General features: G+C 45.0%; 1 long non-coding RNA gene across 1 annotated transcript in view; it reads right to left on the reverse strand.

Moving 5' to 3' along the window:
* The window catches only part of LOC116664186, a 32,103-nt gene extending 23,068 nt beyond the window's left edge, over positions 1 to 9,035 (reverse strand). The window contains exons 1-3 of the long non-coding RNA XR_004320556.1: positions 8,429 to 9,035; positions 8,001 to 8,253; positions 6,628 to 6,738 (exon numbers count right to left, since the gene is read on the reverse strand). This is a non-coding gene — a long non-coding RNA (uncharacterized LOC116664186). The remainder of the gene's footprint in view (positions 1 to 6,627; positions 6,739 to 8,000; positions 8,254 to 8,428) is intronic.
* Positions 9,036 to 24,635: the final 15,600 nt, after the last annotated feature.

A 24,635-nucleotide genomic window follows, 5' to 3' on the forward strand; every position in this document is an offset into this window, starting at 1 on the left:
CCCTTTCTTCTTTCCCACCTCCTGCTCCTTCACAAAGGCTCAGCTCAGGGCTGCAGGAAGCCTTCTCTGAACCCCCATCTGAGGTTAGATGTCCCTCCTCTGTCACCCATGACACTGAAGCACCCCTTTGCAACAATGTGGAGAATTTCACGTGTCGGGGGTTTCCTGTAAGAGAAAGCAACCACACTGAGCGACGGGCTCTGTCTCCTGAGCGGCAGGCGTGGAGGAGGCCCAGGAACATGGAGCTGCTGGGCCTCTGACGAGCAGCATCCTATAGCCCGTGGCCCGGCCTGCAGAGGGAAGCAGAAGTCCAGGGGGGCGTTGGCAGGAGGCTGTGAGGCCTGGACAGAGAACCGCTAGGGCCTATTTTAAGACAAGAGCCACGAGTGAGGGTTCCAGAGCATGGAGGGCATGGAGAGACATAAGAGGAGTTTTGCAGAAAGTATAAGAGACGGTGACACTGGTGGCAGGGTTTACGAATGGGATCACCTTTACCCTTTTTCAAGAAACACAAACACAGATTGACCTTGCTCTGGTATTTAATTCTGGCTGCTGGACTACCTGCTGTTGGATGCCACAAAAGGTAGAGACTGGGTCATGTGGGGCCAAAGGGTTTGTTGCACAGACACTACTGTCACCTTGCAGCCTCTTCAGTCTTACCACCTGCCTATCTCCTGTGCACTCCTCGAAGGCAGGAACCCTGGCGTCCTTGTGCCCCCAGCACCTGACACAGTGCCTGCGTGAGGTGGTTGCTCACTCAGTCTGGGTTGTTTGATTGTAAGATTAAGTGAGGAGAGAAGAGAAATGGCACCAGTGGATTTGGGGAGCAAGAGGGAAGAGTGAAGAGAGGCCCAGAGTTGCCCAGGTCACAGAATCCCAGTAGGGCCAAAGGAGGAGTGGATCTACTTCAGGATGACACCTGCACCCCAATGTTCATAGCAGCACTATTTACAATAGCCAAAACATGGAAACAGCCTAAATGTCCATCAACAGGTGACTGGATAAAGAAGATGTGGTATATTTATACAATGGAATACTACTCAGCCACAAAAACCGACAACATAATGCCATTTGCAGCAACATGGATGCTCCTGGAGAATGTCATTCTAAGTGAAGTAAGCCAGAAAGAGAAAGAAAAATACCATATGAGATCGCTCATATGTGGAATCTAAAAAACAAAAACAAAAACAAACAAACAACAAAACACAAAAAACAAAGCATAAATACAAAACAGAAACAGACTCATAGACATAGAATACAAACTTGTGGCTGCCAAGGGTGCGGAGGGTGGGAAGGGATAGAAGGGATTTCAAAATTGTTGAATAGATAAACAGGATTATACTGTATAGCACAGGGAAATATACACAAAATCTTATGGTAGCTCACAGAGAAAAAAATGGGACAATGAATATATATATGTTCATGTATAACTGAACACTGGAATTTGACACAACATTGTAAAATGATTATAAATCAATAAAAAATGTTTTAAAAAAAGATAAAGACTTAGAAGCAGTTTTTTTTTTAAAGGGGAGAGGAAGAAATCATGTCCTGTTGATGATAAAGATGAGATGTTTATTAAAACAGCCAAGTATAGATCTCAAATATACTGTTGGAATTCAGGGGAGAGGCTGATTATGGGCTATCAGTCTGAGGGTCATATTTATGGTTTCAGGATGGTTAAGTGAGGACATATTGTACCCTCCTTCTCTTCTTGAAAATCACCTCCAATATAAAACAAAATCCTGAAATAAAACCCCAAGACTGATGAAGTGAGGAGGTATCTGTAACCCGAAACCACAACAATGAAGATGGGAAGCAGACAGAGAAACAAGAAACGGATCAGCAGAGAAGAAAAAGCTCTGGTCTAAATGTCAGAAGGTAGAGGGTACCGGGAGGGAGGGAGCTGGTCTACCCTGCAGCACAGGAGCAGGAGGTGGGGGGGGGGGGGCATGAGATAGGAAAGGTGGGAGTGAGGCCAGGGGAATGGGGGCTGAAGACGGGGGGGGGGGGGGGGATTTTGAAAATCTATGTAACGAGAGGTAGTCTTTGCTCAGATTCCCACCGATGAGTACCCTTTCCCCAACCTAACAGGAGACTGGCAGGAAGTTTGTTTTCCGGATAATGAACTAGGGAAGCCTGAGAGTGGGGAGGGCAGTGATGAAGCCCTAAGGACAACAGATAAAGCAAGAATCTGCAACCTGACAGGTGAGCCTGCCCCAGACTCTCCCCCAGAAGCTAGGCATCTATCCTTGGGCAGGCGGTCGGAGGAGCGGCTTTCTATTCTCTGGAGAAACTGAACTGCCCGGGAATACCTGTCACTGCTGACTTTGGGGGACCTGGGTGAAAATACCAGACTATGATCACCCCATAAGGAAGCTCACCAGTCTCCTAATCCTACATGTGCCCCAGGGTTTCCTACAACACTTGAACACAAAGGCATAGTTACGTTCCATCAAATATGTGAGGAGAGCCTCCGACACAAAACTTTGTATCAAATCAATCAGAAAAAAGGCACCCAGAAGCAGCAGATCATACCCAGAGATAAAGAAGATGTCAAAATAAATGATCTCAGAAAGATGAGATGGAATTGAATCCAAGAGACACAAATAGAAGCTATAAAGAAAAGGAACAGGCAGAGATCATAGCATATTCTTAGAAATCAGAAACGATAGCCAAAATAAATTTAATAACAGAGTTGGATGATAAATTTTGGGGAAATCTCCAGAAAATGGGAGAGGGAGGAGACAAAGGTGGAAAACAGTAAAGTTTTTTTTTAATTAGTTGATTTCAGAGGTCCAATAGGAGTTCTAGAAAGAAATCAGATAAAGAAGGAGGAAGGATATTACCAAAGAAATAAATAAGACATGTAAGAAAATAGAAAAAATAATTTCCCAGAACCGGAGGACGTAATGCCCAGTCCATACACTGCAAGAAAGCCTGTATCAGTGCAATCAATATGAAATTTAAGAATGCCAGAGATAAATAGAAAAATCCGAAAAACTTCCAGTCAAGTGTGAAGATGGAACAAAGACATTTTCAGACACAAAATATCAGAACATTTGCCTCTCACGCATCTCTCACAGGAAGCTTTAGGGGAAAACGTCCCCCAAAGAAAGGCGAATGCACAGGAGCCAGGCAGGTGGGGTCCAATCCAGCCGAGGGGGGCAGGGAGCCCAGCTGCACAGCACGCCCAGAGTATCAATTGGGACAGAAGGTCCAAGGGGTCTGGCGGGAAAATAGAACTCATAAAATAATAGTGACTTATTTGATCAAAAAATTGTATTGCTAGGCCTGAGGTGGTATAGGAAGATCAAGCCAGATAGAGAACTAAAATTTTTTTTCCTGGAGTTAATTAGTTTCATTTGACTGAAGAAGGAAAATACATTCATTTGACCCAACAGTGAATGATATTAACATACTGATATAAATAAGATACTATTACAGATTTCCTTAAAACTCACACGTAAGGAGAGAGGTGCCAAATAAAAACTGTCCCTCGCCATCTGGTTCTGTAAGATTGAAGTCACTAGCCACTGCACGTGCTGACTTTCAACACATCCTGAAAGGAGTTCAGGGTGGAGATCGGGAATGAGGCACTCTGTGCTCTGGGAGTAACTGACAGAACAGGACTTTAGACAGATATTTTCAGGAGAAAATTTTATGAGCCCAATTTCTCACATCTTCTCATATCTAGAAAAGCACTAAAAATCATTAAGGGAGACACCTGCTCCTCGCGACTAGCAGCAACCCTCTGCCAAAATGTGTGCTTGGTTGCATGTACCTCCTTCACCAAAAACATATGTAGTACTGACCTCCCTCCCCACCTCTTCAGAGCAGCTCCTCAGAGCTATCTGAGAGGCCGTCACATGGGCTATAGTCCTCAATTTGCCCCAAATAAAACTTTGCTCACTATTTCCACATTGTCCATTTGTTTTTCAGCCGACAGAGCGAAAGGGATGTCAAATACTTTAAATCATTATTTACTATCAGAAGTTAACAGACATTATATAAAATTGATCATCAAAAGCTAGCAAGATGCATATTGTTTAGAAATATGGAGGGAAATAGTGGGAAGAAGCTAGAGGCACTGAAAGAAATAGTTTCTGAGGACTTATGAGGAAGGGTAGACAAGATACTGCAGGTTTTTAAGAGAAGTTTTTAGCACTGTTTGACTTTAAGAAATGATTTGCATGCAATGCTTTGACAAAAATAAGAACTCATGGCAAAGAGAGGATGTTTAAAGTCTCAGGACTGATTGAAATCCTTAGGAAGGATGTACACAGCAAGGTTGTGAGGGCCCAGGACCAGGCCATGAACACTCCGACATTTAGATGCTAATCTGAGGAGGAGGAACAGTTAGCACTCAGTGCTGGGGACTGGGGTGGGTGGGAAACAAGAAGAGGGAAGGGACCAGAGGAGCCAAGAGGAGGAGGAGGGAATGGTAGCTGAATGCTGTTGGCTCTGGAAAATAAAGTTGGGAGAAAGTTATTCTTTATGGTATATGAATGCAGTAGAATTAAAGAAGGCTTTTTAAACTGTATAATTCAGACTCAGCTAAATCAGCCTGGCGTTCTCCCCTCAGTATAGATTTAAAACCTTTGGCTGTCATATCACTAGCAATCCCATTTCATCGCCTACCCTCAGTAGAGAACAACTTTCTTCCCTCTGCCCCAAATCGAATTTGTGCTGGAGCTGGCTCAGACCAGCTTGCGAGAGCTGACTGTTAATTTGTCGGGGATTTTGCAATCTGGTTGTGTGACACTGATTTGTAATAAGAAATACGTTGCCCTGTTTCTAACTCAGAGCTTCTATCCCTCAAGTGGCAGAGATCAAGGTGTTTTTCGTTATGTTAATCAGGTTACTTTTGGGATGCCCCCAGGTCACCTAAGGACTGGGGCTGGTTCCCAGAAGAAACAACCCCATGATTGGAGGCTGGAATTTTCAGTGCAGCCTCTCCCATCTTTCTACCCCTGGGGAGGGAAGAGGGGGGCTGAAGGTTGAATCAATCACCAAAGGCCAATGATTTAATCAAACGCCTATATATAAAGCCTCCACAAAACCCCAAAAGGATGGAGTTTGGAGAGCTTTCTGGTTGAACACGTGGAGATTCAGGTAGAATGGCACACCGGGGGAGAGCCTGGGAGCCCTTCCCACGTAGGTCGCCCTAAGCATATCTTCCATCTGGTTGGTCCTGAGTTACAATCCTTTAATAATAAACTGGTACTCTAGTAAGTAAAATGTTTCTCTGAATTCTATGAACCGCTCTAGCAAATTAGCTGAATCCAAGAAGAGGGGTCATGGGAACCTCTGATCTATAGCTGGTTGGTCACAAGCACAGGTGACAATCTGGATTTGTGACTGGCATCTAAAGTTGAGGAGGGGCATTCTTGTGAGACTGAGCCCTTAACCTGGGGGATCTGATGCTACCTCTGAGTAGAGTGTCAGAATTGAGTTAAAACACCCAGGTGGTGTCTGGAGAATTGTTTTTTTGGTGTGGGGACCCCCCGGCCCCCATGCCACGCATGTACACCCATGCATTAGAACCACCTTTTAGGTTGTTAAATATAACCATCATTAAAGATTAAACTATAAACTTTCAATTAAATTATCTTAAAAGCAAAAATAACCAATACTCAAAACTTATCACTTCCTAATTATATTACACCATTTTACAGTTCTTTATGCTGTTGAGGTTATCTGTACCTGTACAGTGGAAATACCATCCAAAAGCACACTACTGGGCATCTTTCTTGACTCTGCATTGGTGACATCATGTTGGTAGCTTGAATTAAACCACAGTGGGAATATTTACACCCCGAGAAACTGGCAAACACCACAAACCTGGGCTTTCCCCCACAGATTGCCAGTGGTTAAACATATACCAGTACATCACTGCTTATACAATTCTTCGCGTGTTCCTGTGGGATATACAGATGGATGAATGGGTAGGTGGCTAGTGGGTGGGTTGGTTGTGTTGCCGGCTGGCTGGAAGGCCCCTCCCCCCTTTCTGACAGTCACTGGAGCCTAAAGACCACATTCCCAGGGCACGAAGAGCAGAGCAACACAAGGAAGGGCCGACTTTAGCTGCCAGTTGTCTGTTCTTAGCTGAAAAGTATCACCAACCTGCTCAGTCTCGTCCAAGCATGGAGAACAAACGGCTTGCTTTGAGAAGTGAGATATCTCCACCGATATTGCTAAGAGAAGGAAAGCCTTTCATGCAGAGGGAAGAGGGTACTTTTTATCCTTTTTATGCTTGTACATGGCCTTATTGTCAAGCTGTCCCCTGCCTGTTCTCTGCCCACCGCACCCCAGTGCTGGGGGTTGACAGCACACTCCTCACTGACACACTTCTTATTTCCATGGAGCCTCTGCTGCAGCTAGGCTGAGGGAAGAGCTAGGAACACAGCTCAGATCATACAGAAATGGCTGACAAAACAAAACTAAGGCAGACGCTGGTGCAACAGAATATGAAGGGTGCAGCATAACCTGGGACTCCCCAATAATGAGAGGTATGAATGGCAGCGGGGTGGCATATACCCGATTCCCCTGGAGAAGCAATGCTGGGCATGTTTACTCACAAGCACTCACCCCCACACCATCTTGCTCAAGAACGTCAGGAAATACCTCTTACAATTTTCCGGGCTCCTTGAAATGCTGGAGGGCTGGGTTCTCATCCCAGCTGTTTCTCTGTGACACTGGTATGTTAATTCACCCCTCCGGGCCTCTGTTTTCCATCTGTAAAGTAACAGAGTGAGCTTAGATCAGCATCTCTCAGAACACATTAATGGCTATTAAAAAAAGGTTTTGTGGTCAGAAGTCAAAAGACTTTGGGGGCAAAATGTTTGGAAAGCCCTATACCCACACTGGATCCCTTTCTTGGAGAGTCACAATGCTCTTGTGTACATATTAGAGGCTCTGAGAAGTCCTGCAGGAGAGAACTATGTTTGTTTTCATTCTAAGACATCTCAAATTTATTTCATGACAGAATCCTTTTTAAAGAATTGTTGTTTTGGAGTATCTTCAGGGATGGGTAGGGGGTCCCTAGCATGATCTACCTGATTCCAGGAGTAATTATGGTCATTTCATGTTTATTTCCAAGTCACTGGCCACAGGGTAAAGTGGGACTGGATGGAACAAACATTGTGGGCCTCCTCTGTTCCAGGTGCTTTTTATATCTATCACGTTATTTAAACCTAATGAAAGACTCTGAAAGGAGATCATATTGCATCAATTTAACAGATGAAAAATAGAAGGTTTAATGATGTTAAATTACTGACCTAAAGCCTCACGGGCAGCAAGTAGCAGAGTTAAGATGCATCCAGAGTGTCTGGTTCTGACCCCTTGACCTTCGCTCCCCACTGGGCGTCTCCCAGGAGGGTAGACAGACCTGGACTTGGCTTGTGCTCTTTCTCACTTTCTGGGCATGGGCTGAGCTGTTCCGTTGCCTTCTGGGCCTGGGCAAGCCCTCCCCAGCCGTGAGGCTCCCGTATTCAGCCCCCAAGGGCAACTGCCCCTATCTCTGGCCTGCAGCTGCTCTGTGGCCTGGCTGCCACCCTGCACTCCAGGCTCACCAAGTATTTGGTTCTCCTCCATTTCTGCCTGGTATCCTCCACCTCATCTCCCACCTGAAGTCTCCCCCAGCTCTCCCACTGCCCTCTCTGCACTCCCTCCCCTTTCTCATTCCTGGCACTCAGAAGCAGTCAGTCTTAGAGACATCCCTGTGCTTTCTTTTCCTCAAGACTGTTCCTTGAGAACAGGGTCTGTGTCCCCTGGTTGCTGGCTCTGGGGTTACTTTGGGAAGCCTGGGGTCAGCCCAGCACTTCCTTGAGTGTGTCAACGAGTTTCTGGGACCCTGCTCCCGGTCCCTCTACACCCTCACCCCAACCCTAATCCCTGAGAGACAGAAGGGTGAGTAGATGGAAGCTTGGTAGATAGAAGAGACACTGGCTTCAGACAGACCAGCCCTGACCCTCCACCGTAACCTCTCTGAGCCTCACCTGTGAGACGGAGATCCTGGGGTGGCCTTGAAAACTGAACAGAATAAGGCACCTGGAGTTCTCAGCACCAGGCTCTGCACACAGTGAGTGAGCGATACAGGCAGAGAGAATGAAGACGGCTCTGCTGAAGACACCTCAGGGCCAGAGCGAGCCCTCCAAGGCTGCTGCTCAAGGCTAGGCTCTCTGGGAAGTGTGCTCGGGATGAAGATCAGCAAACGGGGCGTGTACTGGAGGGAGCTGGTAGGGTCCACACCTGTGAGAGGGAAGGGCCAGAAGCAGGACTGCGTTAAAGGAAGAAGCTGGAGTTTCAGCTGACTCCGAGGGCCTGGGATCTGGAGCGGTAGGGGTGGGGGGTGTGGCGAGGCTTCAGTATTGTCCTGTGTTGGGGTGACAGGCCAGACATTTACACCCTGAAGTTGATCACTCACCTACTGTGGGACACCGAGAGGTGGGTGAGACCTCGCTGCCAGCAGGTCTCTTCAGCCCAGCCCAGCCACACGGGGAAGAGAGTGGAGGTGTCTTCTGGCTGTGCTCTCAGCAACAGGGATGAATCCTTTCTTCCAAAGGGAGTCTGAGCAGCCCATCGTGGTGCCCAACCCAAAAGTCCTCAAGAGCAGTGGTTCTCAAACTCGAATCACTTGGAGGGTTTTAAAGCATTTCTGGAACCTGGAGCTCTGGAGTTTCTGATTCATCAGGTCCGGAGTGGGCCGGAGAATTTGCTCCAGGTGGTGCTGCTGCTGCCCCGGGGACCACGTTCTGAGCACGACTGTTACAACCCCCTCACACTCTGCGGATGGGGGATTACTTGGGGACTGTGTGATATTCTGTACCCCAATAGTCTCTTATCCAAGGGTTTTTGCATCCGATGACTTGCTTGTGTGAATTATTCTAACAGTGGTTGCAAATGGTATTTTCTCTAATTCCTTCTGAGTTTATTAGCTGGCATTTTACTATAAAGAGGAGCTTTCTCTCTCTTTACCCTTCAGACCAGTGGCTCTATATTTGAATTACCTGGAGCTTTTAAAAATAATTAAAGTCCGCCTCCTCCCCCACCCCACCCCCCGTTCTGATTTAATTGATCTCATTGGGGCATGAGCATCAATATATTTTTAAAGTTCCCAGGTGATTCTGCTGTGTAGTTTGGGCTGAGAGCCTGCTCTGAGTACTGGAGAGCCACAGAAAAGAGTTCGATGGAGGGGAGTGAAGGCCCAGTTGGAGTTTCAGAAAGGGCCCTCTGGCTGCAGAGGGGAAGGCGCTTTCAAGTGGGGAGGGCTGGGGGCAGGGAGCCGACTGGAGTGAGAATGCTTTTGCAATAATCCTGCTGAAACACCATAAAGGAGAAACCGAAGAAAAAAGTTCATGTGCAAAAGCATTTTGATGCCGCAGTCCTGGGAGTTGTCTTTGAGGAAGTTGTGGGCTGAAGTTAACAAACAAACAAAAATTAATAGGCAAGCCTTTCTCTTTTTCATTTGTGGCATGGCCCATGGTTCAAGCATTTTCACATCCCTCCAAACTCATACTTAGAAGCATTTGGGAAGACAGCAGGACTGAAGGTGAGGGTGAAGCGTGTATCCCCCACCATGTTTGCTCTCCAGCCCCCCAGAGCTGAGGTCCAATGAAATAATACTTGCAAAAGCCAACTGGCTATGAAACCAGCTCCTTTCTTTGCCTCCCCACCCTCGCCGAGGCCCCAGCTTCAGAGGCCCCTCCTCACCACACTTTCCCCTCTCAGCCCTAGCTCTGGCTCCCTGGCAGTTTGCTCTGGGTCCTGTGACACCCCAGAGCAGGCCCCTTTATGAACTGCCAAGCCCTGGCCACCCGGCCCTCTGCAGCCAAAGACTCACCCGAAAGGACCAAGCTTTTTTCTCTCCTTTGAGTTTTTCTCCCTTTCTTGGAGAATGTCAAACAGAGAAATGCAGTTGAGAGGAAATCAATATCCTCAGATGGAGAACTTGCTGCACTTACAGCAAATCAATTTGGCACAAATTGACAGAGCACCTGCTGTGGGTGGGGCCCTCAGCACCAGCCCCGGAGGGAATCAGAGTTGAATCAGCTCCCGCTGGGCCAGAGAAGATCACAGGCAGGAGGGGAGATGGACACTGGCATCAATAATTTATATTAAAGCTGAAGAGTGTTGCCAAACCAGAACACCATTTACGCCTCTGAGCCGCCACTTCCTTACCTGCGGGATGCTGGCAATAATACCTACAAAGATTTGTTGTGTGGAAAACAGGAAATGAATTTTTAAAAATGCATGTGAAAGGACTTTGAAAGTCCTATCTGTGCTTCCCTATCCATAATGACCAATGTTACAATGGCAGGGCATGAGAAGGAGAGATTGGTTCAGAGCTGGGGGCTCTGGGCGTGTTTCTTGAAGGCTGGATTTGCACCTTAAAAATGCTGTAATATTAGGTTTGACTGTTAGTAGCAGAGAAATCCAAAATAGCAAAATACAAACCTCTTTCTTTTCATAGAACTATCCAGAGGTAGGGGGCCTATACTGCCAGCATAGCAGCTCCATGGGGTCAAGAACACATAGTAGTCTTCTGCCTTGTTGGTTTTCTATATATTGCTTCTGACCCAAGACTACCTCATGGTCCAAAATGGCTGCTCCAGTTCTAGCCATTAAACCCACATTCCAGACATCAAGGAGGAGGACAAGAAAAGGAGAAAGGAATATCCCTTCCCTTTAAAAAAAAAAAAAAAAAAAAAGGCCCCGAAGTGGCACTTACCTATTGACTAGATCTTCGTCACATGGCCATATTTACTATAAGAAATGCTGGGAAATATAGTCTTTATTCTGAGTGGCCATGTTCTTAGCTAAATATCCCATGGAACAGGAGAGAACAGCTATTGAGACCAATAAGCCTCAGCTGCTACAGCAGGGCAGGCCCCTGTCTGCCTGCAGGCTTTGTCTCCAGCTCATTTCATTCCTTTCTTTTTTTTTTTTTTCTGGTTGGTTCCATTTTTCTTTTTCTTTTTTTAAATTGAAGTATAGTGTGTCAATTTCTGGCATACATCATAATATTTCAAATACATACATGTATTTGTTTTTCTTTTCATATTCTTTTTCATTATAGGTTACTACAAGATATTGAATATAGTTCCCTGTGCTACATAGAAATTTGTTTTTTATTTATTTTATATATAGTAGTTAGTATTTGCACATCTCAAACTCCCAATTTATCCCTTCCTACCCCTTCTCCTCCTGGCAACTATAAGTTTGTTTACTATGTCTGTGAGTCTGTTTCCATTTTGTAGATAAGTTCCTTAGTGTCTTCTTTTTACTTTTCTTTTTTTTCAATTCCATACAAGTGATCTCATCTCTTTTTGCTTTAATGAGACCTCTTTCTGCTGCCCTCCGTCCCCCTTCAATTTGGTATCCAGAAGAATGAACCCGCAAGGGATGGGCCGGCTGGCTCTGAATTCTAACTTCCCTGGGAAAGCACAGAAAGTTCCATACATTGTTTCAGCTGCTCCAGAAAGAGCTCTGCCAGGAGCAGACGGGTGACGTGGGGGATTGTGTACTGATGTCTGCAACAATATTGGTGGTGGCAGGAATCCAGTGATCTGAAGATTTTCCCCCTGAGAGGAGGGGTCCTCTTTGAGGTCCCAGGAGGGAAGGCCTTCTGAGGAGCTGATGGAGACTCGCACCTCCTCTCCCCAGTAGTGGGGAAGGCTGTCTCTTGGGTCCACCTCCGCTTTTCCCATGTGGACAGGTGTGGCCCAGGCCCAACCGGGCCCTGGGCTCATCTACCTGGGGAGGAGCTGGGTGAGTTGCAAAGAGAAGGTGTCCAGAGGATTCCACCTCTGCCTGCCTTAGGGCATGCAGGCTTCAGGAACAAGAGGTGTTCTGGGAGGCTCTGGTGTTCATCTTTGCCCACCACTGCCTGGCTGCCTACAAAGGCCTCTTCACCCAGCTCACAGCCTTGCCCTGGCCCCGTGCCTGCGTCGCCTGCGTCCTCCCCCAGCCTGGTGAAAAAGCCCATCCCACCTTCGCTTACACTGATGCTTACCTGGAATGAACCCCCTGCCTCTGCCGCCTTTCACCCCAGCCCCTCCTCCAAATCCCCCTGTGCCCTCCTGCCTAGGTTCTCTGCTTCTACCCCATTTGGCTGTGACCACCCACTACCTCCCACCTAGGAATCCCCTTTGTGCTCAACACACACCTCTCCTAATAGGACCACTTTTGGTCTCAGGGTGGAGGTATTTGACACCTGTCCTGAGTTCTGCCCTAGATGAAGACCCTTGAGGTAGAGGGCCAATCTCTGTGTTTTTATCCCAATAGGGCCCTGGCCCAGAGCAGGTGCTTAGCAGGTGTGTGCTGAACGGACACTGGTGAGCAGAGCTTAGCCCATTCCCCCACTGCCCACTGAATGAGAAGTGATTACTCACGGCAGCATGGTGGTGAGCTATTAGAACCTCAAGGGTATAAGGGTGGATGTGATAAACTTGGTGGGCCGGCTGGGAACTCAGCACTGTTTGCATGGGACATACACTCAGTTCCAAACAGCCTGGTTTCAAATAAGCTCATGGGAACACGTCTTTGGTGAACCTGGGGACTCACTGCCTTCCCTGTGCCAGGCCTGGGAGCCCTGTCGGGGCACCAGCCAAGATGGGAAGAACACGAACACTTCTGAAGAGGGAAGAAGCAGATGTGAAATGGAAAGTCCTCCAGCCCCTTGCCCCTGCCTGAAAGCACCTCCCACCCCGCCCTTCCTGCACTCAGGAAGCCCCAGCAATCCCACTGTGGCTGGGACTGCAGCTATTTCACTGTGTCCTAAACAGATTTCTCTACCTTGAAGGTCAACATTGCAGCATTTCCTGGATCAGAAATAAAATGATCAATCATTAGATCCAGTTAGCCAAGACCCACCTCTGGGTGTGTGGAGAGGACTGCATCACCTTCCCCTTCCTTTTTAACCTGCAGCAATTTCTGTGCAGTTAACCCCGTCTGACTCGGCGTTGACTCTGCCAGGTTCCTCTGCTCAAGGCTTACTGAACAAGCCCCTGCCTCACCTGATCCCCATCTCTGCTGATCCTCACTCAGACTTACTTATCCAGCTTTGCTGTTGCTGTAATGCACCAATTAAACACTTAGTTTCAGGGTGAAAAGTGTATCCAGGACTGTTTTTATGCCTTCCCACCCCGTGTTGAAAGAGGTAATTCACGATTGAAAGTGACCTATCTAAGTGAAGTAAGCCAGAAAGAGAAAGAAAAATACCATATGAGATCACTCATATGTGGAATCTAAAATTAAAAAAAAAAAACATAAATACGAAACAGAAACAGACTCATAGACATGGAATACAAACTTGTGGTTGCCAAGAAGGTGAGGGGTGGGAAGGGACAGACTGGGATTTCAAAATGTAGAATAGATAAACAAGATTATACTGTATAGCACAGGGAAATATTTACAAGATCTTGTGGTAGCTCACAGCGAAAAAAAAATGTGACAATGAATATAAGTATCTTCATGTATAACTGAAAAATTGTGCTCTACACTGGAATTTGACACAACATTGTAAAATGATTATTACTCAATAAAAAAAATGTTAAAAAAAAAAAAAAAAAGAAAGTGACCTATCTGAGGAACTGTCTCTAGGACTAAAATCCTAGATTTTCCTCAGCTATTTGTTTTAGCATCTCCATTTTTTTACTGATAATATTTTCGATGCCTGAGACCATGTTGGAGTTTTAACTTTTTTTATCATAACTAGTTTCCATATCGAAGAGCATACTTAAGTATACAGCTCAGTGCATCTTTGCAAACAAGACATACCTGTGTAACCACTCTGTCATTTTTAAAGTCTTGATTTATCCAAATAAGAGTCTATCAGGAGGGGAAGCCCCAACTGTGGTCCCAGATCAGAGCCTTTGTTCCATTCACTGGGCCTCACGGCAAGCTAGAAGGTAGGTTTAACTCCATCCCTTGTGCAGAAGAGGAAGCACAGGATCCGAGAGTACCGTCGCCAGGCTAGCTGATCAGGGGGCTGGGGCTCAGACCGGCCCCCTGGCACCAAGTTTGACCTCTTCCTGCTCCCCCTGCCCGTCCTCCGGCACCGCTCGTTGTGATGCATGATCTGCTCTCTGGCCTTCCTGGAGCTGATGTGCCCGAAGTGTGGTCCCCAAACAGTGGATGGATGGACAAATGGATGGATGGACAAACAGATGGATTGACAGGGATGGGGGCAGCAAGGACAGCAAGTCTATATTTTTCTTCACCTGCAGGTGTCCTTGGAAGGCCTTCTGCTGTCCAGCCACTGACCCCATAAACTTATCTTCTTGGCATCAGGTAGCAGACGCTACCCACTTTCTTGCTGAGAACTCCTTCAGTCCGCTGGGAGACCGGAGCCCATGTATATCAATTCTCAGTTAACAAGCAGTGCTTTCCAAGCGTCTGTTGCATCCCTATCACCTGCATCAGGCTGGTGCATCACTCAGACATCTAACAAGGTCACGACGATATACCGGCCCATCAGAAGGATGCAGCCACAGAGCTGGACTGAGTCTCAGAGGCCCTGCCAGGTCAGGCGTCACCCTAGAGCAGCCAGATGGTGGGGTGGGGCTCTGGGGGAGGTGCTGGGCATCTGGGGGTGGGGGCCTCTCTGGAGCTCAGGCAGCAACCATACAGAAGTATTTCAATACTTTAACAACTTGCCTGGGCACACGAGTGCATCCTGAGTGCAGCCCTGCTTGGAGACTGTGTGAAGAAAAGATCTATTCCTAGCTCCCAGGGAGCTTGCAACCCGGCTGGGGAGACAGGTTAGAGGTTCACAGCTGGAGAGAATCAGCACTTCCATCTCAGCTGGTCAGTCCAGTTGCTCATTCACCCTCATGTCTCATGGGTCTGCTACGTGCCAGGCACTGGAGGATGACTATAAACTGGTCCTTGCCCTTAGGAGTGCACTGCTTACAGGAAGAACAAGGCAGCTAAACAGATAAACGCAGGGTCATCTTGTCTGTGCTGATACACTGAGTTTGAGATCACTTTAGAGCATCTTCATGGGAAATACCAAGCTTACAGCCTTACAGAACCACCTTTCCTAATTTCCTGTGTTTCAGACGAGGAGCCCAGGGTCTTTTTGGAATGGTTGTCTACCACTGTCACTTCTGGGGAAGCCCTGTTTCCTGGCAGTGTCTGATAGGGGATTTTCCAGGAACTCTGCAGAGCTCTCTTGCAAGAATCATATAGGAAACCCCCTTGTCAGTTCTAAAGGCCCAGTTATCGTACAGACAAATCACAGATTTACCAGTGTGTAGAGGCTCACCTTCACTTACTCCATCCCGGGCACTGTTCTGAAGGAAAATGGATTTTGGATGTAAATGCTCTGTGATGACTCGGTGTTCCTGGGACATGAGTCCCTCAGGCTCCTTGCAAGCAGAGATTCAGGAACCAATGGCCAGGTTCACCAAACAGATGGGGGCCCCTTCCCACCCTGAGAAGTGCCCCACATACCAAGGGAACCTGGGGTGCTGGTGACCCCTGGCCCTGGCTGCCTGGAGACCCTACCTCTTTCTGCCACTTCTGTGTCACAGGGAAATTCCAGGCTTCTCCAGAGACCATCTCAACTGCTTGGAATCCTGCTCTTTGACCTGTCTGGGCTGGTGCAGGCCTGGGAGGAAAGGAAAGTAAATAAATGTGAATCCGTTTGATCACAGGCAGAACGTTTCTCTTTCAACAGAAAGCTTCCTGAGGAAGAAAAGCAAAGGGGTTTGGAAGGAGAGTGCTGTGTGAGCACTGGCCGGTCCACGCCTTTGCTTGTCAAGGTTAGTGCTTGGTGTGCCCTGCAAAGCCTCTCCAGGAGTGGCCTCGTGGCCCTGCTGAGCCCTAGCACCGCATGGGTACCTCGGAGCCCTGCCCTGCCCACCCAGGTCCCTCCGGGCTGCACCTCCCTCTGGACCAGCAGGGGCAACTGAGGGGTCCAGCCAGCTCCCTGTGGCTTCCCAAGTGAAATGAGTCTTCACCACTGAAGCCAGTAAGCCAGTCTCCCTCCAGGAGTCGGGTCTTCCTCAGGGCTGTGGAGGCAGTGCTGGGGCCGGTGGTAGGGCTGGGAAGCCAAACTCTGGTGTTCCCTATGGAGGTGTCATTGGACCTTTCAGGATTCTGAAAGAGAGAGGATGCTTGCATCTTTCTGGTTTCGGCCTTGGGAATCACTTGCTGAAACACTTGTCACTTCCCCTTTATATCTATACATCTCTGTCCTTGTCTGGCTCTAGCCAGACACCTTGTGTGGCCTTTAGATACTAAAGAACAGTAGGAGTCCCAGAAATCCTTTCCTGAAGTTCAAAGAAAGCCACTGGTCTGCAGTCAAAGGCCCACTTGCTGATGAGCTGGTGAAGTCATGGTCTCTCACGAGCTCCACCCACAGATGATGTCTGCTGTGGAGGTCCCGAGGGCACCTTAAAATGACCACGTAGAAAATTAACCCCCAACTTGCCCTTCTTCCCTCTTGTCCCACTCTACCCTATCCTTCCTTCTGCTAGACATCTGGGAACTCAAAGTTATTCCTCACCCCACAATCCTCTGAACGTTTAAAATCAGAATCTAGGCCATTATCTGATGTCCCAAAGATGCCCTTTGTGCTGAACCCCATTTCACTTGACTTGGCTAAATTGATCTCTTTTCATTAACTAATTAATTCATTCCAGACACTTCTAAAGTGCTGGGCACTGTGCTGGAGCTACAGTCACAGAGGTGAGGAGGACTCAGGCTAGGCAAAATCCTCCCCTGCCCTTGAGGGGCAGCCCTCAGAGGGCTCCATACTTTCTGTGCACCCATTCATCAAAAGTCTGGATAGTTTGTAGCAGGAAACACAGGCCACAAAATAATGGTCCATGTAAACAGCAGAGAATCAGAAGGTGGGAAAATGGAATAAAATGGGCTCTATAGGCATCCTCTATTTTTAGCAAATGGAGTTCATTCATTCAGGAAGCTTGATGGATAACTGAAGTGGGTCAACCAGGAAGGACACAGAATCCAGCAGCCCAGGGAGCTCCTAGCTGGGGTAGCCCAGACCCTGTGCTGGAGCATCGTGTATAACAGCACCTGTAATCCTCAGAACAACCCCTTGCAGGAGGTCCTCTGCTCATTTCCATTTTATAGATGAAAAAGCAGGGGAATTATGTGGCTGGCCCACAGTCACAGAGCTAGAGGCAGGATTCAAACACAGGTCTGTCTGACTCCAGTGTATTTGTTAATTATGGCACAGAAAGGATTCCTTGTCTCCATCAGCTTCTTTTTAATCCAGGAAGACTAGGCATTCACACACTGGCTCACCTAGCCTTTGAGTGCAGGGACGTATATTTAGCACCTACAAAGGAAGATCAGCCGTTACGTGTTTGTGGGTATTCTGGGTACTGACTGTTGACGGTTACCGGCTAGGCTTCATCTCAGGTTCTGTGCTGAAATCTCAGCCCGTATTTACCTTGCCCACAGAATGGCTCTGGAGGTGGACTGGACTGGAAGTCAGGTGACTGGAGTTGTAATCCTGGGCTTGCAGGGGATTAGCAGTGTAACCTTGGAGAAGTCACTCTTCTCTGGTTTCAATTTCCCTGTTTGAAAATGAAAAAGGATGCAATACTTCTATTTCTGTGACTAGGAGAGGAGGACAGGTGCATCGAGAAGCGTGCCCGGGGGTGTTCATGGCAGTGCTGCACGTGCTCGGGAAAACCTGAAGACACCCAGGGTAACCCCGGGTGGAAGCCGGCCTCCAAGTTGGCCCTTAATGACCCCGCCTGCCGGTATTGTCCCAGGTGTAGTCCTCTCCCATCAAACCAGGGTTGTTATGCATGACCAACTGCCAACAGCACATGGCAGAGTGATGGCATGCCATTCTTCAGCTCGGGCTATAAAAAGACAGCAGCTTCCTTCTTGGGTTCTCTCCCTCTTTCTCATCACTGGGGAAGCTGCCTTGTGGGCAGCCCTGTAGAAAGCCCCATGCAGAGAGGACTGAGTCTTCTTGCCAACACCCATGTAAGTGAGACACCTTATATGCCAATCCGTGACCCTCGGTCAAGTCTTTAGTTGACCATAGCCCAGGCCACAGTTTGCCTGCAACCTCATAAGAGACCCTGATCCAGGACTGCCAGGAAAAATTGTTCCCAGTTTCCTTGCCTGAGAACTGTGTGAGATGATTAACGTGTATTGTTTTAAGCTGCCAAATTTGGGGGGGTGTTAATTTGTTATACAGCAATAAATAATGAATATACCCTTATACTATAGAATATTATGCAGCAGTTAAAAATGGAGATCTCTGTGTGCTGATATGGAAAAATTTCTAAGAATAATTGTTATGAGAAAGTAATAACTACAGAAAAACACACAGAGCTATAGCCCTTTTACATAAAACACCACCACCACCCATTATATTTTATGTGCATTTGCATATGCAGGCGCACATGCAGTAAATGAGCCATCATGCTATACCGGCTATTAACATCAGCTCACCTCTCAGCGAGGGGGTCAGAGGAGGACATTTTTTTACTCAATATGTTGCAGTTTTATCGTAGACTTTTACCATGATAATCTGTTCATGTATCACTTACACAATTAAAAAAAAACTTCTTTAAATAGAGAGGTTGGACTCTGTGATCAATGAAGTCTCTCTCAACTCTGCTGTTTTATAGTTCTATTACAGCAGTCACTGGATGCAAATTGAAAGAATGAGGTAACATTTATTACCTCTTTGTTGGTAAGCATTGAACAGTTTGATAAATCAAATTGGCAATGATGTTCAGAAAACTGGTACTCTCATACACTGCTTCTGGAAGAATAAATTGAGAATCAATTGGGAAAGCTGGTTAGGATGGGAATAAGATAGTATCAACTAAAACAAAGCATGCAGACTCCCCCACCTTTGAGGTCTAGCACTTCTACTTCTAGATATTCATTCTTTTACACAGAAACATACTGGAAACCGGACGGTATTGTGATTATTGACATAAACGCTACCCTGTAAGGAGCGCTCTGTGACATACCTAAGGATGCAAATGACAGCAGAGCTTGCGAGAGCAAACACTGAGACAAAGTTAAATGTCCGTAAATAAATGTTATTGTATTTTCATGCCATGATATCCTATGAGACTATTAAAATGAATGAGCTAGACTTACATGTCACAATGTGGATAAATCTCTAAGACACAGCAAATGAAAAAACATACTGCAGAATGTTACATATAATATGATACTATTTAAAACTATAAACATACAGTACCAACGTGTTTCCTAATGTTTTGATGAAAAATCATAGGAAAGGTCTGTCAGAGTACAAGCCAAAGTCACAAAGCTAAGTGTCTGGGTCCCTGGAGAAGGGGAAGAGACTATCACTGAGGGATAATTGAAGGAGACTTAACCTTTGTCTGCAATGTTCTGATGTGATCAAACAATTATAAAGCACTAGTAAGCGCTATGTAAGAAATGTACTTAAACATTCATGTGTCATTAAAAATTAAGTTAGAAATAGTCATTTGCTCGTAGCAAGAAGAACTCTGGCTGGAAGAGTAGGAATTCTGATACTTTATGAGCAGCGTATCTCAACTCCAGCCAACTGCACTCAAGACCACTTGAAGCCTTAGGGATAAAAAGGATATTAGTCCCATCACACCCAGCAATTCTGATGTAACTGGTTAGTGCCTCTGATCTTGGTGCTTTTCAAAGGCTTCCGAGGTGATTCTAGTGGACAGGCAGGGCTGAGAACCCATGATTTAGAGCAGCAGGCTCTGGAAAATTGTCACAGACAGTAGGACACTGAGGAGACATAATGATGCAGTCTCCTGGATTGGATGCTGGAACAAAAAAGAACATTAGTGAAATCCAAATAAAGTCTATAATTTAGTTAATAGTGTGTCCTCACATTAACCTCTCAGTTTTGATAAATGGACCTTAGTTATGTAAGACATGAACATGAGGGAAGCTGGGTAAAGGGTGTAGGGGAACTCTCTGTACTCTCGCTACAACTCTTCTGTGAATCAAACTATTATTAAATAAAAAAGCCTTACATATCTTGGATAATTGTTCTGGTTATGTTTTAATTTTTTTCTATATATATATATATATTTTTTTTTTTATTGACGTATAGTCAGTTTACAGTGTAGTGTCAATTTCTGGTGTACAGCTTCTTGCTCAATTAAAAAAAAAAACTTTCAGAGGGCAGAGATCAAGATAGCAGAGTAAGATGTGGAGCTCACCTCCCCCAACAAACACATCAAAAATACATCTACATGTGGAATAATTCTCACAGAAAACCAACCGAAAGCTGGCAGATCTCTTATATAAACAAAGCTGCAAGAAAAATCCCCGCATAACCAAATAGGATGAAACAATAAAAGGAATTGGAACAGAACCTGTGCCCCAGGGAGAACTGTGAAGGAAGAAAGTTTCTCTTGCCCTGGAAACCCTTTCACTGGCTGGGAGGTCCCACAGGGCAGATGGTGTGCTGGAGGGCCTGGACCCTGAGAGGAGTGTGCAGGTGCTAGCTTGCTGGCAATCAGGGCAGAGAGAGACTGGTACTTACAGCTACCATGTCATCACACGTTCCAGCCCAAAATATGTGCTGCTAGTATGTGCAGTGGTTTTAGGAGACAGATCCTAGAAGAAGTTTAGTTGCATGAAGATAGCCTGAGGGCCTGGAGTGTGGTCCAGGCCACCATTGTTAATGTGTGGAGGATGAGGCACAGATCTGCCATAGGAATCCCATTATCAGCACACGCAGGGTGGGATGCGGGTCTCCCATAAGACCTCCACTGTCAGCACGCTCATGGTGGGACACCCAGCTGTGGTGGGCTTTGTGAGGGCTCATGCATTGGGGGTGGGGCTGACATTGGAGCCGAGTTCAGGGGCAGGTCCAGGAGCAATGGACTTTGTTGGCCCACAAACAGGGTGGTGGGTGGTGTAACACAGAATCGCACATCCCCTGTGGGCAGCCCCTGGGGAGGAATATGCAGCAGTTCCTTTCCCAGCAGGAGGGCTCCAGTCCCACTTACCTCACGCCGCAGCTGAGAGCCAAATGTGGGGACTTCTACTCCAACAACTGGGGAACAGACCCTGTGTCTGACAAGGTTGTGACAGCCACAGAGCAAAGAGGAGGCCCAGACCAACATCCAGTGAACGCTCTAATCAGAACACCAATCACCAGCCCCCACCCCAATCAAGGGGATAATGGCTAGCACACTTTGAGAAAAGATATGGCTGGCATTCATACCAAAAACAGCCCTCGGCCAAAAGTATTGGACTCGTGCAGTCTATACAGGGATGCTCCCACATAAAAACACCCCTTCAAGACCACAGTAGATAATTGTCTCTCTTAAATTCACAGAGTTAGAGAAACTTAAGTAAAATGAAAAAGCAGAGGAACTATTCCCAATTAAAAGAACAAGAGAAATCCCCTAGAAGAACAATGAAAAGACCACTCTACTCCACCAGATCCCAAGTTCAAAAAGGAGGTAGTGAAAATGCTAAAGGAATTAAGAAAGATTATTGATAGAAATGCAGATTACTTTAACAAGTAACCAGAAACTATAAAGAGGAACCAATCAAAACCAGACAACTCAATTGCTGAGATTAAAACCAACCTACAAGCAATGAATAGCAGACTAAATAATGCAGAAGAATGAATAAGTGAACTGGAAGATAGAATGATGGAAATTACTCAATCAGAACAGCACACAGAAAAAGAAATTAAAAAATGAAAGCAAAATCCAAGAACTATAGGATAATATAACATGTGCCAACATATGCATAATAGTGGTTCCAGAAGCAGAAGAAAGAAAAAGGGCTAAAAAATGTATTTGAAAAAAATTATGTCTGAAAACTTTGCAAACCTAAAGAAGGAAACAGATACCCAAGTACAGGAAGCACAAAAGGTTTGAAACAAGGTCAACCCAAACAGACCAAAACACAAAGCATAATTAAAATGGCCAAAGTTAAAGATAAAGAGAGGATTCTAAAGGCAGCAAGAGGAAAAACAAAGAGTCAGTTACAAGGGAAACCTCCCCCCATAAGGCTATCAGCTGATTTCTCTACAGAAACTTTGCTTGCCAGAAGGAAGTGGCATGATAAATTCAAAGTCCTGAAAGGGGTAAAACCTGCAACCTAGGACACTCTGCCCAGAAATATTACCATTTAGAACAGGAGGAGAAACTAAGAATTTCTCATATAAGCAAAAACTCAAAGAATGCAGCAATACTAAACCTAATCTAAAAGAAGTATTGAAAGGTCTTCTCTAAATGGAAAGGAGAAAGAATCTATAGGAAAAGGAAAAACAGTGTAAAAGAATTGAAGATCACTTAAGTTGGTACATAGATTAAAAACAATCCAAAATTTTTTGTGAAAGAGATTGTAACTACAATGAACAGCAAAAGGATAAAATAAAGGTATAAAATAGGACACTGAGAGGGGAGTAAAAAACACAGATCCTTTAGAATGTTTTTGAACTTGTATGATTATCATTCTAAAGAAAGTAGATCTAGTTATGCATTAACATACTTGGAAATCAGGGTAACTACAAACCAAAAAATACAATAAAGTCACAAAAACTAAAAAGGAAGGAACTCAAGCATAATACAAAAGAAAAACCATCAAACTACAAAAGGAAAAACAAAAAGAACTACAAAGTCAACTGGAAAAAAAGGCTTAAAATGGCAATAAATACATACTCAATAATAACTTTAAATGTCAATGGACTACATGCCTCAATCAAAAGTCACAGAGTGGCAGATTGGATGAAAAAAAAAAAAGAACCTTCAACATGTTGCCTACAACAGTCTCACTTCATGCTGAAAGACACACATAGGTTGAAAGTGGGAGAATGGAAAAAGATATTCCATGCAAATGGAGACAAGAAAGCAGGGATAGCAATATGCACATAAGACAAAAATAGACTTTAAATCAAAGTCCATAAAGGAAGACAAAGGACACTATATAATGATAAAGGGATCCGTAGAAGAAGAGGATATTATACCCATTAACATGTATGTACCCAATATAGGAGCACCTAAATATATAAAACAAATACTAACAGACATAAAGGGAGAAACTGAGAGGAATACAATAGCATACAACTTTAACATCCTGCTGACATCAATGGAAAGATCCTCCAGACAGAAAATCAATAAGCAACAAAGATCCTAAGTGACAGAACAGTTGGCAATAATTGATATCTACCAGGCACTACATCCAAAAAAACCCCAGAATTCGCACTTTCAAATGCACATGGGATAGTCTCTTGGGTTGACCCCATACTAGGTCACAAAACAAGCCTCAACAAATTTAAAAGGACAAAACTTATTTCAAACATCTTTTCTGACCACAAAGTATGAAACTAGAAATCAACCACAGAAAGAAGAATGAGAGAAAAATGAACTTGTGGAGACTAAACAACATGCTTAAAAAAAAAAAAAAAGTCAATGATGAAATCAAAGAGGAAATTAAAAAGTACCTTGAGACAAATGACAATGAAAACACAACCACAAAAAATCTATGGGATGAAGCAAAAGCAGTCCTAAGGGGGAATTTCATAGCAATACAGGCCTTTCTCAAAAAAGAAGAACAATCTCAAATAAACAATCTAATCTACCACCTAAAAAAATCAGAAAAAGAGGATCAAACAAAATTCAAAGTTAGCAGAAGGAAAGAAACAATAAAGATCAGGGAGGCAGTGAATAAAATATAGATTAAAAAACAATAGGAAATATCAATCAAACCAAGAATTGGTTTTTTGAAAGAGTAAATAAAATCAACCAACTTCTGGCCAGGCTCACCAAGAAGAAAAGAGAGAGGACACAAATAAACAAAGTAAGAAATGAAGAGAAGAAATTACAACCAACACCACAGAAATACAAACAACCATAAGAGAATACTGTGGACAATTATGTGGCAACAAACTGGACAACCTAGAAGAAATGGACAACTTTCTAGAAACACATAGTTCACCAAAACTGAATCAAGAAGAAATAGATAAGTTGAACAGACTGATCACTAGATGTGAAATAGAATCAGTAATAAAAAAGCCTCCCTGCAAATCAAAATTCAGGACCAGATGGCTTCACTGGGGAATTCTACCAAATACACAAAGAAAAACTTATATTGATCCTTCTCAAACACTTCCAAAAGATGGAAGAGAAGAGGATACTCTCAAACTCATTCTATGAAACCACCATCACCCTGATACCAGAGCCAGAAAAAGACACTACCAAAAAAGAAAATTGCAGGCCAATATATTTGATGAATATAATTGCAAAAATTCTAAATGAAACATTAGCAAACAGAATCTAACAACACATAAAAAGGATCATACACTACAATCAAGTTGGATTCCACCCAGGGACACAAAGATGGTTCAACATATACAACTCAATCAATGTGATACATCACATCAACAAAAGAAAGGACAAAAATCACATGATCATCTCCATAGATGCAGCAAAAGCATTTGATAAAATTCACCATCCATTCGTGATAAATCTCTTACCAAAGTAGATAAAAAAGGAATATATCTCAACGTAACAAAAACTAGTAACTTAGATGATTGATTTACTGAATATGTGTAAGCACATTTGACTGTCCTTTATCACTGGATTACTACATTCTGTGAATTCTTATTTTGTGGCTGGTTTTATTCCTTTGATAACTATGTA

This window comes from Camelus ferus, chromosome 1, assembly GCF_009834535.1.
Source record: "Camelus ferus isolate YT-003-E chromosome 1, BCGSAC_Cfer_1.0, whole genome shotgun sequence".
Classification (NCBI taxonomy): domain Eukaryota; kingdom Metazoa; phylum Chordata; class Mammalia; order Artiodactyla; family Camelidae; genus Camelus; species Camelus ferus.